Source organism: Carassius gibelio, chromosome B1 (assembly GCF_023724105.1).
Source record: "Carassius gibelio isolate Cgi1373 ecotype wild population from Czech Republic chromosome B1, carGib1.2-hapl.c, whole genome shotgun sequence".
Classification (NCBI taxonomy): domain Eukaryota; kingdom Metazoa; phylum Chordata; class Actinopteri; order Cypriniformes; family Cyprinidae; genus Carassius; species Carassius gibelio.
Genome location: NC_068396.1, coordinates 8,244,573 through 8,258,714, shown reverse-complemented (window position 1 = coordinate 8,258,714; position 14,142 = coordinate 8,244,573).

Below are 14,142 nucleotides of genomic sequence, written 5' to 3'. Positions count from 1 at the left end.
AAAATGTGTAAAAACAACGTCAGTTGCCACTGTATTTATGTAATGTTTGACTACAAACTACATACATGGTTAGATTAAATTAGTCTGATAAAGGTGAGTCTCTATTTATAATTCTTCACAACCCATTCAGTTTAAAGGGTATTTACATTCAGCTAGTCTGTCAGTGAGGTGGTGGTTGATGCTTGACTGTACAACATGCCCAGCAGGTGGCGAAAGTTCATTATTTTGAGGAATTCAAAACAAAAAGTATTTTGTTATTTTTCTTAATGGATCGGTTTCAAAGGGGGTTAAAGGTGTATGTAATGATAATGTCTGTAATAATGACTATGATGGTTTTTATGAATAAAAATACATATAATATTTTGTATACATTATATATTTTATAAGCCTCATTCATTATACCTAATTGTTTAAAAAAAAATTTTAAAGTGACAAAAATTTCCTTTAGGACCCTCTGATGTGGTTGATATTGCATTGATAACACCCTTGTGGATTACCATCATTGCACCTTTCAAAAATCCAACTGATTACTGTATGTCAGTAGGAGGTCCTACAGTATATTCATCTCTATATTCATCTGTGGCTATCTCTTTTTCATCTGTCAGTGGTGCTGGTGCAGGTCCTCCCCACATTTTGTAAGCCTCTGGCTTCTCACTTTTGGCTGAGTGGAAGTCAAATGTTAATTTCATTCATGGATTAGAGAACGCTTGCTTAATTGTGTGAAAAGAGCGTTATACTATGTGAAAAAAAAAAAAACTTCTGCACACTGAATTATATTTATTTAATGTCAAATGTTTGTAAAGTCATGTAGCCTATACCCTTGAACCTTTTATGTTTATAAAGCTTTACCTGACTGAATACGTTTTTATACTTCATTTTAATCGCAGCCACATTATTATTTTTATTTTTCTGGAAATACCATGAAAATGTAGCCTGGGTGCCAGCCCGAACCCCGCCCACAACATTTTTTGGACCTAGAATATGAGTATGACGAAGTCAGGCTAATGAAAATGATTATTAGTTCAATGCCAGTTTAACCTATTATATCATAACAGTGATTAAGAATTAAACGTATGCATTGACTCGGACATATGTGGTGACTGGTGATCATAATGTAGGCGCCCCATTGATCATGACTTTTTATAATCAGCGTAGAATGAACTGAAAGTCAGCTGTTCTTAAACCAAAAACCCAGAGTTTTCAATCTCAGGGTAAGTCAACTCAGAGTTCATTTTTTTTACTCAGAGTTTGAACCTCCTTTGTGAAACAGGACCCTTGTCTCTGTGACTGCAGCCACACATATTAGCCAATCAGAAATCTTAGAGGAGGCTCTGCCAATAGTGTAAGTTTGGGGCGGGACTCCTAGCAGAATTTTTTTTTTTTTTTTTTTTTTTTTTTTGCCATCAGTGGGGCATAAATGGCTTACGGCAACTTTCAATATGAAGCTATGCAAATTTTGCTGCCTCTGGGAAGTCAAATGTCAATGGAATAAAACGAATGTGTTAATTCCCCAAAGCAGTGTCAAATCACTCATACAGAAAAGTACATAATGTAAAACTTAAAATCTAACTTGCTGAGCTGTTGGTTAATACCTGCCAGTCACACTGGTTAGTTTAGCTCACTATTTGCTGACGTAACCTAGGGACATCATCTTGCATATCATTTAAACATTTAGTCCCTTTTTTAAATTTTAGCCCTAAATTCAAATAAGAAGTGATTTTGTTTGGTGGTTGAAAACATTTTTAATACCCGATTGACCTTGATCTGGAGAATTTTGGCAATTATTTTTTAGCATGTTCCTTAAGGGTTAATCTTTTCATTTTTAAGGGCTGAAATGCCTCATAATTATCGATCTTTTTATTTTATAGTCCCTGTTTCAAACTCCAGTCCTTAACTCATCTGTTTCTTCTATCCTGAATTTAACAGAATGTCATTTCGCCTTGTCAGCTGCCTGTTAGTTTCAGCTACTTTGGGTCATATCATGTCTCAGATATATGAGTTCTTGTGGGATCTGATAAATCACGCAGAATTATGTCAGTCTGATGACTGCTGATCCAATTATCTGTCTCCAGATTTCACACATCACAGCTCAGCTCATTTCCAAAAGGTTTTAAAAACTTTTTTAAGTAGCAGAAACACAGAAACTCCAATTTTCATCTCTCAGCTATTGACGTCTTTGCTGCATACTTCTAACACAATTTATTATCTTGTAAACATTTATTAGGCTGTAGGCTATATTGTCATTAATTCAACAGATCACAGCATAAATCTCTTTACAAATTTTGTATAAAATATGCAATTTATTTTAGAATGTGTTCTTGTATCCTTCATGGATGCAGGATATCAATACTTTGTTAAAATATATTTAGTCTTTTTCCAATTATTTATTTTCACATTACAGTTGTTTTACTGATTAGTAAAGTTTTACACAGAAAGAAAATAATTACTTTTGGAAAATATGTTCCCAGTGCAATATAAATGAAAAACAAGAAACTCTATATAGCGCATACACACTTCACACCTCTTTTCACACAAAACAGTGTTGGTGTCTATTAATGTGCTTCACTGCATACTGTCGCCTCATTTTCTCATTTAGCTGAGTCATCCTCTTAATGTCTGAGAGGCATAATAGTGGCAAACGTGTGTTGAAAGTTAAGTGTGTGTTAAACATCACAGTCTAGGACGGACAAAATGCATAGCTAATAAAGGGCAACTGACCCTAAACAGACATCCACCTCCATACTGTGATTTTGAGAGTATAACTGATCAAACTTTCAAAAGTCAAAGATATTGCAGACGTGCATTTGTTAAAGCAATAGTTCACTCAAAACTAAAATTCTGTCATCATACTCTCCCTCTTGTTTCCAAATGAAAATAGTTTCAAAGGAAATCCTAAATCATTTGTCATGTGAGTGTCAATGCAAAATATGGACTGCTGCTTTTGTGTTGGTGATAAAGACACTCACCAACTTGCGATCAGCAAAGCTTACAGGAAGTACACCCAATGTTGTAACAGTTACGCTGCAGAAATCACCTTGGAACATTTTTGATGTACGCAATAAACATCACTTTATAAATGCATTGCACTGTTATCACTATAACCACTGTAAGCCTGAAAAGGGCAATCTGCCGATCACCAAGCTAAAAAAAAACTGATAAGAATGGTCATTGTCACTCACGTCAGAGCAAATTATTGATTTTCAGTTTCATGCACTAAGTGCCCAGCTATACCTCTACTATACAGGCTCTTATTGGCAGCCTAGAGACAGTCCAGCAAATCCCTGCTGGTTCACAGATTGGCCCCTAATGTATTTTTAATGGCACTGAATGTCTCATTCATGCTTTAGATCAGTGCCTTAGCTCTTATTGGCACATTGATTCAGTGGAACAAATTGCCGTCTCCCTCTCAGGCCACAACAAACGTATATTCTCTCCATAGGAGAACTACTGAAGGATGCATAGCCACTTAAAAATTTCCCCTGCTCTCAAGGACAACACTGATGAGTGAGCGAATTTGGTCGCACAGTCTTATTTACTAAGCAGGGAAGGCTTGCAGCTTTTGATTAGTATAATAATAAGGCCATCGCAGACCGCCTACTGATACATCCACCAAGTGTCTAGGGAAAGTATCATAGTAAATTATGCAAAGATGTGTTTTGCAGAGACCAGCATCCAAACAAATGATAGAATAATAAGAAGTCCAGCTGGTCAAAATCCATATCAGACCGTTTTACTGTTATCTTGTTTAAAGCCAGTGTTCTCATCATGCTCGACTGCTTCATTAGCTGAATGCTTATCTTTAGCTTTACCTAAGTAATGACAGATGTGAATATTTGAGCAGGTAGATTTTGTTGTTGTTGTAGACTAGATGTGGGTTTTTAAATCACTACTGGTCTGCTAAAAATGTAACCTTGAATGTTAGCCACATTTCTGAGAATGTTCCTTGTTGGGTGAGATATTGTGCCAAATTACATTCATCTGAAATATTGTTTCCTGTTTTACAGTGTTCTTGTCACAAAATACTTCAAGCCACGATGAAAACACAAAATAAATGTCTGATTTGATTCAGAAATATCAAGCATATTCATCATAGAACAGATAAATCTGTTGATGGAATGCATTTAACTGAAAACATAAATCCATGCAAGTGAATGTCATGTCATATTAAAAATTAAATAATTTAATAAATGTAAAACATGTTCATGATACAGTAGTCTGAAAGAAGTAGTCATATTCAAGTCTGAAATGTATTTGAAAAGTTTCTGATTGTTAAAAATGTATAGGAACATGAGTGTCGTGTCATAGCAAAGGTTTCATTTTGTGGGTCCACATAACTGCTTAATTTATGAGTGTTCGTTGAGTTTCCAGCCAGGTCGAGATTAAAAAAGTTTAAGTGATGATTCATGTTAAAAATTCAATATTTCAGTTGAAGCTGTAGTTTAGAGATAAATGCTTATGCTCCAGGGCAAGTTGAACTGTGTCATTTCTTGAGCTCAATAGTTTAATTTTTATTTCCAATAAAAGTGAACTGTTTTAGATGGATGCATCTTGGAGTCCCCAATCTGTTCATCTGCAAACAAATTCAGATTTAATGAAGGAGAAACAACACAACCTCCCAAAGATTCACTTAAGTCTGTTTTCTTGCCATCAGCATTGGTAGTAGCCATCTGCCATCTTGTAGTATTACCCCGGAGAATCTGTTGTACAAGCTTCCAAGAAAAGCTTCGCTTTGCTGCCCTTCCCAGCAATGCGGATTGTACGATAGTGCCTCTGGAGGCATTTATTCCATCTGTCCAGAGGACAGATGGCACACTTCAGTCCACTGCGGTCACCCTCTGTTGAATAGACTAGAGCAGGTGTACACACAAGGTGGGTTAGTATAAAGTGCTGTGGATACAAATAAAAAATGCAATGAAAGCTAAAGTCACTCAGATACATTATTATATATTATATTTTAAAACTCTGGCAAAAGGGAAATGCTGAACTCTCATATGCATTAAATATTGTTCAAACTACTGGCAAATTTGCAAAGGTGGCACAGAAGCACTTCCAAAGTGTCATTTAAGTGAATTTTGAGCAGGCATAGAGCAATCAGCTGTGTAAAGACACCTATATATTTTATTTCTGTCATATGACACATTTTGTGTAAGCAACTTAAAAACATGGTGTGGAACTGAATTGTGATAAGTGGGATAAATAAGAGGCATTCGTGAGTAAAGGAATTATTTTTATTTTTTTATTTTTTATTTTTTTACCAATTTGAACTATCGGTAAGGTTTTTTTATTATTAAATTAATTGTTTTATTAAGCAAGAGACTGCATTAAATTGAACATAGAATTGTAAATTGTTACAAAAAATATTTTAATATTTGAACTTTTTAGTCATCAAAGATTCTTGAAGAAAACATATAATCACAAAACATTTAAGCAACCCGACTGTTTTTAGAAATGAATAACAATAAAAGTGTTTCTTTCGCATCAAATCAGCATATTAACATGATTACTTGGATCAAGAATCACGTGACACTGAAGACTGGAGTTACGATGCTGAAAATTCAGCTTGGCCGTCACAGGAATAAACTACTTTTTAATATACATTCAAGTTTAAATTATAATTTTGCAGTTTTTACTACATTTTTGATCAAATAAATGCAGCCTTGGTGAGCAGGAGAACAATCTCACAGACCCCAAACTTTTATTCGGTAGTGAATGTTAATGAAAAACTGACAAAACTTTCACAATCAGTATTAAATTGTTATACAACAGTGATTCACCATCTGCTAGTTAACACCAGAAGACAAGGAAACGTAGGGGTGTTTCCACATAATGACTGGAAGACACTGGAGCGCCTGAGATGATGCTTACGACTGTCATGTTTTTCCCATGCTGGATCCTGTAGGGATGGCTTTATGACTCATCATCCTGCCTGCTGATGATGACCTTCATAAGGATACAGGTAAACAATTACTGTAAGCAACATGCAATTCCCAGCAGACAGTGGGGGACTTACGTGCTACAGGATGAGTCTTATCATTATGGTGGAAATCAAAAAGCAGTGCCAAATGCAAAAAAAATTATTTTCTAAAAAAAAAATTATATATATATATATATATATATATATATATATGGTGAGAATGATGTCTAAATGATCACTTGACACTGAAGACTGGAGTAATGGCTACTGAAAATTCAACAGGACTAAATTTAATGTTAAATATATATTAAAGAAAAAATAAATAAGTTATATATATATATATATATATATATATATATATATATATATATATATTAGGGGTGTAACGATACACGTATTCGTATTGAACCGTTCGGTAAGAGGCTTTCGGTTCGGTACGCAGTACGCATTATGTATACCGAACGGTTCTTTGGACGAATTAATTATATTTGAAAAAAAAAAGAGAAATATAAAGATATGCGTTCAACAAGGTAGCCCAATAACTCAAAAGATGTAACAGGCAACGCCCCTGACACCCCCGAAGACGAAAAAAACACCAACTTATATGTTTATGTTAGGCTACTCAGTCAGGCGCTCGCTCACTCAGTACGCGCTGAAGGCTCGTTGCAAAATGGCCAATGCGTTTAACAGACCAGAAATAGAAGATCCTCCAATAACCAACAGGTCTGGTGTTTGGGTGCACTTTGGATTCCCTTTAAGCTATAATGGTGATGGCAAGAGAGTGGTGGATAAAAAAACAACAGTATGTTGCATCTGCTACATGACAATAGGGTACAACAGTGGGAATAAAAAAAAAAACAACAAAAAAAAAAAACACCAGCGGGAATACTTGAAACTTTTCAACTAATTTACGCCGACATCACCTTATTGTGTCAGTATCTGGGAAAAGACAAAAAAAAAAGGAGAAACATACACGCAACAAACTATCCCCGCAGCATTTAGACCAACATTTCCAATGGATTCAAACAGGGCAAAAGACATCACCGCAGCGATTGGTAAGCTTCATTTACGTTACATTTACATTATAGCCGCGGATATGAGACCTTACTATTTACCATTCATTCTGTCATCACCATTATAGCTTACAGGGAATCCAAAGTGCACTCAAACAAGACCTGTTGGTTATTGGAGGATCTTCTATTTCTGGTCTGTTAAATGCATTAGACATTTTGCAACGAGCCTTCATCGCATACTGAGTGAGCGAGCGCCTTAGGGGCCGTTCACATATCGCGCCTAAAAACGTGTGGAAAACGCTAGTCGCGCCGCTTTCTCCTCCTTTCCAAAGCGCTCGGGCAGAAGTGCCCCTGAGGCGTCTGTCTTTGCTAAGCAACCCTGACGTGCTCTCCCCAATGAGACGCGGAAATTTCAGCAAAGGATAAATGGATTTGCAGCTCTAAAAATCGCTTGCTAAATTTATTTCAAAATTGCAATCCATATACAACTATGATCAGCTGTTCCTTCATCTTGACTGAGCTTTCAACATTGTTACGGGAAAGGATGAAGCTGATTGGTTAGTTCTTGTCACATGACCCGCGGTGCGCTTGCGGCATTCTGAAAAGTTGAGATGTTTTTACATTTTGCTGTATCTAAAACGTACCGAACCGTATCGAACCGAACTGTGACATGAGTGTATCGTATCGAACCGAACCGTGAATTTTGTGAACCGTTACACCCCTAATATATATATATATATATATATATATATATATATATATATATATATATATATATATATATATATATATATATATATATAAAGAATTGTAATATAATTCACATTATTGCTATTTACCATTTTATTCTTGTTTAAATAAATACAGCATTGGGGAGCATAGGGATCTTACAATTAATATTGTTATATATAATATTAATATTATACCAAGCAATATTCATATTATTATTACTATACATCTGGTATATACTATACTATACTATACTATACATAATTTTCAAAAATTAAGAGAGATCATGCTAAATGCATGTATTTAGTTTATTTAGTAGCCTACTGTCATAAGTAAGATATTTTACATAAAAGATGTTTGCATATAGTCCACAACACAACAAATTGCTGAAATTATTAAAATAACCCCATTCAAAAGTTTGGGAACCCTTAGTTCTTAATACTGTGTGCTGTTACCTGGATGATCCACGACTGTCTTTCTGTTTTGTGATAGTTGTGCATGAGTCCCTTGTTTGTTCTGAACAGTGTAAATTATTCACAGATTCTGCAAGGGTTTCCCAAACTTTCGCATGCCACTGTGTTTATTTAATACTCAGTATAAGCTGTTTCATTACTTCTGCAGGAAGTTTTCTGTGGTTTCATGTTGGACACAGTACAGACCTTTGGGAAAGGGCTTAAATATTCAGCCATTATTTGCTGACTTTGTTTTCATAGAGAGAACAAAACATTACTAGACATTATTTGCTTGTCTTTGTAGTGTGAAATGGACACAAAACCAAAGCGAAACAATGAAAAAACACTGTTATATTGTCATTTTCAACCATTTGTGTGTGCTTTAGGATTTTGGTGACAGTTCATAAAGACAAATAGAACAAACAGTACTAACTTTTAAATTCAATAAAGATTTAAATTCCCACATAATGTAATTTAAAAACACCACCACATGGTTTAATTGCATGCCAAGTTTAGCACCTGTTTTGGTAAATCAATTATACAAAAATTATATTATATTCAGTTCTAGCCTACTATATCTGTTGTGTTTGAAGCAGAGAGCATGCACTGATGCACTGAGCATGAGTCCTGATGTATCTCTTCAACTCTTAACTCTCTGTCAGCAGGACAAAGCCAGAGGATTATGTATTTTTTTTTATCTGAATAGAATGTCAGCCAGGCGACAGCGCTGTGTGTGTACACATACATGTGTGCATGTTTGCACATTTGTAAATCCAAATCTGTGTGTGCACAAGCATGTTTGCGTAAGAGTGATTGTGTGTGTGTCTGCCAGGGTGACTAAGGGTGGTTTGCCTTCAGGCTGCTGCAGTCGTGCTCGTTCAGTGACCCAGCACTGACAAACCATGTCTGCACACACAACCCCCTCTCTCTACTGTCAACCCAACACCTGCCGAACAAATCTCCTGCACCTCATTACATATTAACTTTGGCATCAAAGTTCATTACAATGCATAAAACATTGAATAAACTATCAATTTCCCATTGAAGATTTAAAAAAAAAAAAAAAAAAAACACTAGTTCAAGTATTAAACTTGACTTGCATGTGCTGTTGAAATATAAATTATAAGTACACTTTGTTTAAAAGTTTGATGGGCAGTAAGACTTTTAAAGTTTTGGGAAAAAAGTATCTAAAGCTCACCAAGGATTATCAAAATAAAAAGTAATATTGCAAGATATTATTGTAATTTAAAAATTTGAGTGTATTTCAAATGCCTGTGATGACAAAGCTGAATTTTCAGCATCTTAAATATATATATATATATATATATATATATATATATATATATATATATATATATATATATATATAGATAGATAAAGATATATATATATATATATATATATATATATATAGATAGATAGATAGATAGATAGATAGATAGATAGATTTATCGCATCCCAAATAAAAGTGTTTGTTTACATAATATATGTGTGCGTACTATATGTATTTATTAGGTACATATAAATACACACACATACAGCAAATATTTAGAAAATATTTACATGCAACTTGCTGAAACAAAATAAGTTAAAGTTTTTTATATATATTTTATTTCAGTTAAAGTTATTTCATTTAATTTTAGGAAACAAAAAAAGTTTGTTTTATGGTTATAGTTTTAACTTTAGTCTAAACTAATAACCCTGCTGAAATTTCAGTTTTTCCGTCAAAGGAATACATTTTAATGTTTTTTTTTTTTTATATTATATGTATATTATTGTACAATAAGAGAACACAGTATGTTCAGAACAAAATAATAGCTTTTTTAATTTAGCTTTTAATTTCAAAATGCGTTTTTGGGTCAAAACAATTTAAAATAATGGAGCTGGTTACATATATGAGACCTGGGCAGTCAACCACCCACAACTTCTCGGCAGATGATTTCTGTCAGGAAGAGGTATTAAATTCTATCATGGCTCGACTGAAGACCACATCATTCATCAGTGTGTCCTTAAATATATAGTGTGTGTAAGTGTGGATGAGAGAATGCTTTTTAAATCGACACACTGAGGGAGCGTGGGGTTGGGTTTGTATAATTTCTCTCCTTTAAGAGAAAGGGCCTGCTGAGATCATCATAACATATGATATACAATCAAAGAGAGGAAACTGTGCTCTGCTGGGAGTGTAAAGTTAGATGAAAAGCAAATTGACTTGAAGCCTAAAATACACAATTAATTAATCTCTAGAGTGGCTTTTGATTTTTGAATTAGACTTTGTTGCCACCTGATCAAGATTGGCCTCTGTGGGGAAATTTTCAACACTGTGAAAGTGGCATAAAACACACTTCCATCCTCAAGAAACGTCAGGACATTTGAGAATTAAAAGAAAAGATCTAGTGACGATTCTGGCAGCTAATGATCTGTGCAGTTCTGTTTGTTTTGATGCTCCCTTATCAAACCTTCCGCTGGGATGCGTTTATTTCCATTTATGCATGTATTCATTCCCAATTAGAATGATGTATCGTTGTTATGTAACAATCTGTGTTGCTTCAGTTCCAAATAATGGCTGGGCAGATTGCTTGTCTGACAGATTCACTGTATAACGTTCATTTTTCACCTTTAGTGACCTTTTCTTTTATGCTCATTATCCACTATATATCTTTGTCTTTACTAAGGCAAACAGCACTATTACTTTTGCTCATACTGAGGTTAGGAAACTGAACAAGCCCCTAACACTAAAGTATTAAACTTTTGTACATAATTCTCACACTATTTTTAGAGGACAAGAATGATACATCTAATCAAGCAGCTTCTTGAGCAGAAGTGTGCTATTATTTTTTCCTAAGCAATCAGACTTGCAATTTTCCTTTGGCAGATAAAATAAAAAAGACAAAAAAGCCATAGATTTACACAGGAGGAGGAATCTGAGACCTATCTTTGTACAAGAATGTCATCAGGTACTGTATGATCAATATCTTACTACATGGTATGAATATTTTTATTTCTTGACAATTTTTGATTTTGCTGAAAATTACAAACAAACAAATACACATACAGTGCCTTGCTAAATAATTCAAACCCCTTCTTTTTTTCTTTCTTTTTTTTTTTTTTTGTTATGTTGCGGCATTATGTTAAGCATGCTTTAAAAAAAATTCACATTACATACGCCAATGGCAAAGCAAAGCAAAAACAGAACTGACACAACTTTGTAAAACACCTTTTTACAGCCTCAGGTATATTTGGGTGATGCATTTGGCAATTATCTGCCATTCTTTACCTCACCTGTTCAACTCTCAAGCTCTGTCAGGTTGGATGGTGGCAGACACACATTTCCAGGTTTCTCCAGAAATATTTGATTTGGTTCAAGCTCAGGCTGTGGCTGGCTCACTCAGGGACATTCACTGAGTTGTTTATAAGCCACTCTTGCTGTGTGCTTGTTGGAAGATGAACCTTTTGATGAACTCTGGACAGAGTTTTCATTAAGGCTATCTCAATATTTTGATGCACTGAGCTTTTCTTCTACTCTGATGTGTCACTCAGTCCCTGCTGCTGAGGTTGCAACCCGTTCTCATCTCAGGGCATCATATAAGGCCGTTTTGTCACGTCCTTCTGCGTTTTTTTCCCACGCATATAGCACCCTTTTACGTATAGATGACACGCACATGGCTTTCAACCAACTTCATTGTAAAACAGCCACCTCACAGCATGAGGATGCTACCAGCACACTTTACTTTTGGGATGGTATACTCTGCAGGTAATGAGCAGTGCCTGGTTTCTTTCAAACATGATATTTGGAATTGAGGTTCATCAGACCAGAGAATCTTGTTTCTCACAGTCTGAGGGTCATTTAAGTGCTTTTTTTGCAGATTCCAAGTGTGTTTTCATGTGTCTTCATTGAGGAGAGGATTGAGTTTGGCCACACATAAAGCACAGATCGGTGGAGTGTTGCAGCAATGTTTGTCCTTCTGTAGGCTTATTCTATCTACACATATGATCATGGAGCTCAACTAGAGTGACCATCAGGTTCTTGGTCACCACACTAACTAAAACCATTTTCTATCAGTTGCTCAGTTTGGCCAGGATGCCAGCTCTAGGAAGAGTCCTGGTTGCTCCAAACATCTTCCATTATGGATATGGGAGGCTACATGCATGTGACCCTTCAATGCAGCAGAATTTTTTCCTGAACTCTTCCACAGATGTGTGGCCTAATGCAGTCCTGTCTCTGAGCTCTACAGGCAGGTGTTTGCTCTAATATGCATTTATGATTGTTAGACCTTATATTAACATTTAGAAGCAAAATGAATGCCCCTGACCTAAATTTTAACTGTCCCAATAAAAGATATGAATACTTATGCGATGGAATCATTTAAGTTTTTTTTTCTTTCTTTCTTTAATGCATTTGCAAAGATGTAAAAAGCTTGTTATTTGCTTTGTCATTATGTAGTAGATTGATATGGGAAACAAAAGTCATTTAAAGCGGTTTAACATAAGGTTGAACATAAAGGTTGGGCAGCTGTGGGTTAACCACTGGATTTATAAAAATCATTTCAAGACTTCTTTCAACATTGCATTATCTACTCATGAACACATACATTTAAGTTTGAATTATCACTCAGTAGGTTATTTAAGCATGTATTATGTCTTTGGAGGGTTTTTATCTTTCAAGCACATTAAATGCACAAATGTGTGTTTTTAATGCACAAATTGTCACGGTTTTGGTAGGGAGGAACTCAGGTGCAGACAGGAAGTAACTCAACACAGGATTTATTATACAGAAGGGAAAACAAAAACCCACGAGGGGGAAAACAAGGGCTAGGGTAAACACTAAATAATTCTCCAAAACACAAAAAACAAGGTAAACAAAGACTGAACACTAACTACTAACAAACACTCACTGCAGGACAAAAGACTTCGAGGAGTTTCAAGGACAAGGTACAATCACGAATGATGAACACATATGAGGTACACAAATCACAATGAACCGACGCAAGACAGAGCACACTTGGAGACCTAAATAGGGGAAACAATCAAGTCACGACAGGTGGCACAGATGGGACAATCAAGACACGACTAGGTTAACAAGGGGGGCGGGGCAAGGGAACGAGACAACACAAGCACATGGCCCAAAGGCAAGGCCATGTGCTTGTACACAAAACATGGGTCTGTCATGATCCTGCCTCAAGACTAGGAAAAATCAAGGACACGAGGGCTGAATCATGACAGAACCCCTCCCTTAAGGAGCGGCTTCCAGACGCTCCTCAAGGGAACATCAAACACGGGACATGACTGACATGACAGACTGGGACACAGACACAAACCAACAAGACATGACAAATAACAACAAAGGCAAACATGAGTACACAACGGCAGGGTTAGGGTGACATATCAAAAAAAACAAACAGGGAAGGGGGTGGGACCACAAAGTTCATGGGGGACAGACCAGGGTGAGTGGGTGGGGCAGGAGTTTTAGGAGGACGGGACGAAGGATGACGACGAGGGGTCCGGGCAGGTCTGGGTGGAGAGGGGTGGGGAGAGGTCTCTGGACAACTGACAGAGGACCTGAAAGGGGCAGACACAGGACGCGGGGCAACACTTACGGGACGCGGGGCAACATCAACAGGACGAGGGGCGACTACATCAACAGGACGAGGGGCGACTACATCAACAGGGCACGGGGAGACAACATCTACAGGGCACGGGGAGACGACAGGACACAGGGATACAACATCTACTGGACACGGGGGGACAACATCTACTGGACACGGGACATCTACGGGACACGGGGCCACATCAACAGGATACATGACTACATCAGCAGGACACGGGGCAACACTCACGGGACACGGGGAGGCGACATCTACGGGACACTCGGGATTTCTGGGGACAGGGTCTGAGGACAAGACAGGACTGACGGGGACTTCTAGGATACGGACAAGACTAGACAAATAATCTGAAAAGGCTTTAGCCGCTAAGACAATTGGCATCTCCTTACGAGATGAGACACACTGAACTAAAGTCTTTGCTGCAGAGTTGGCCG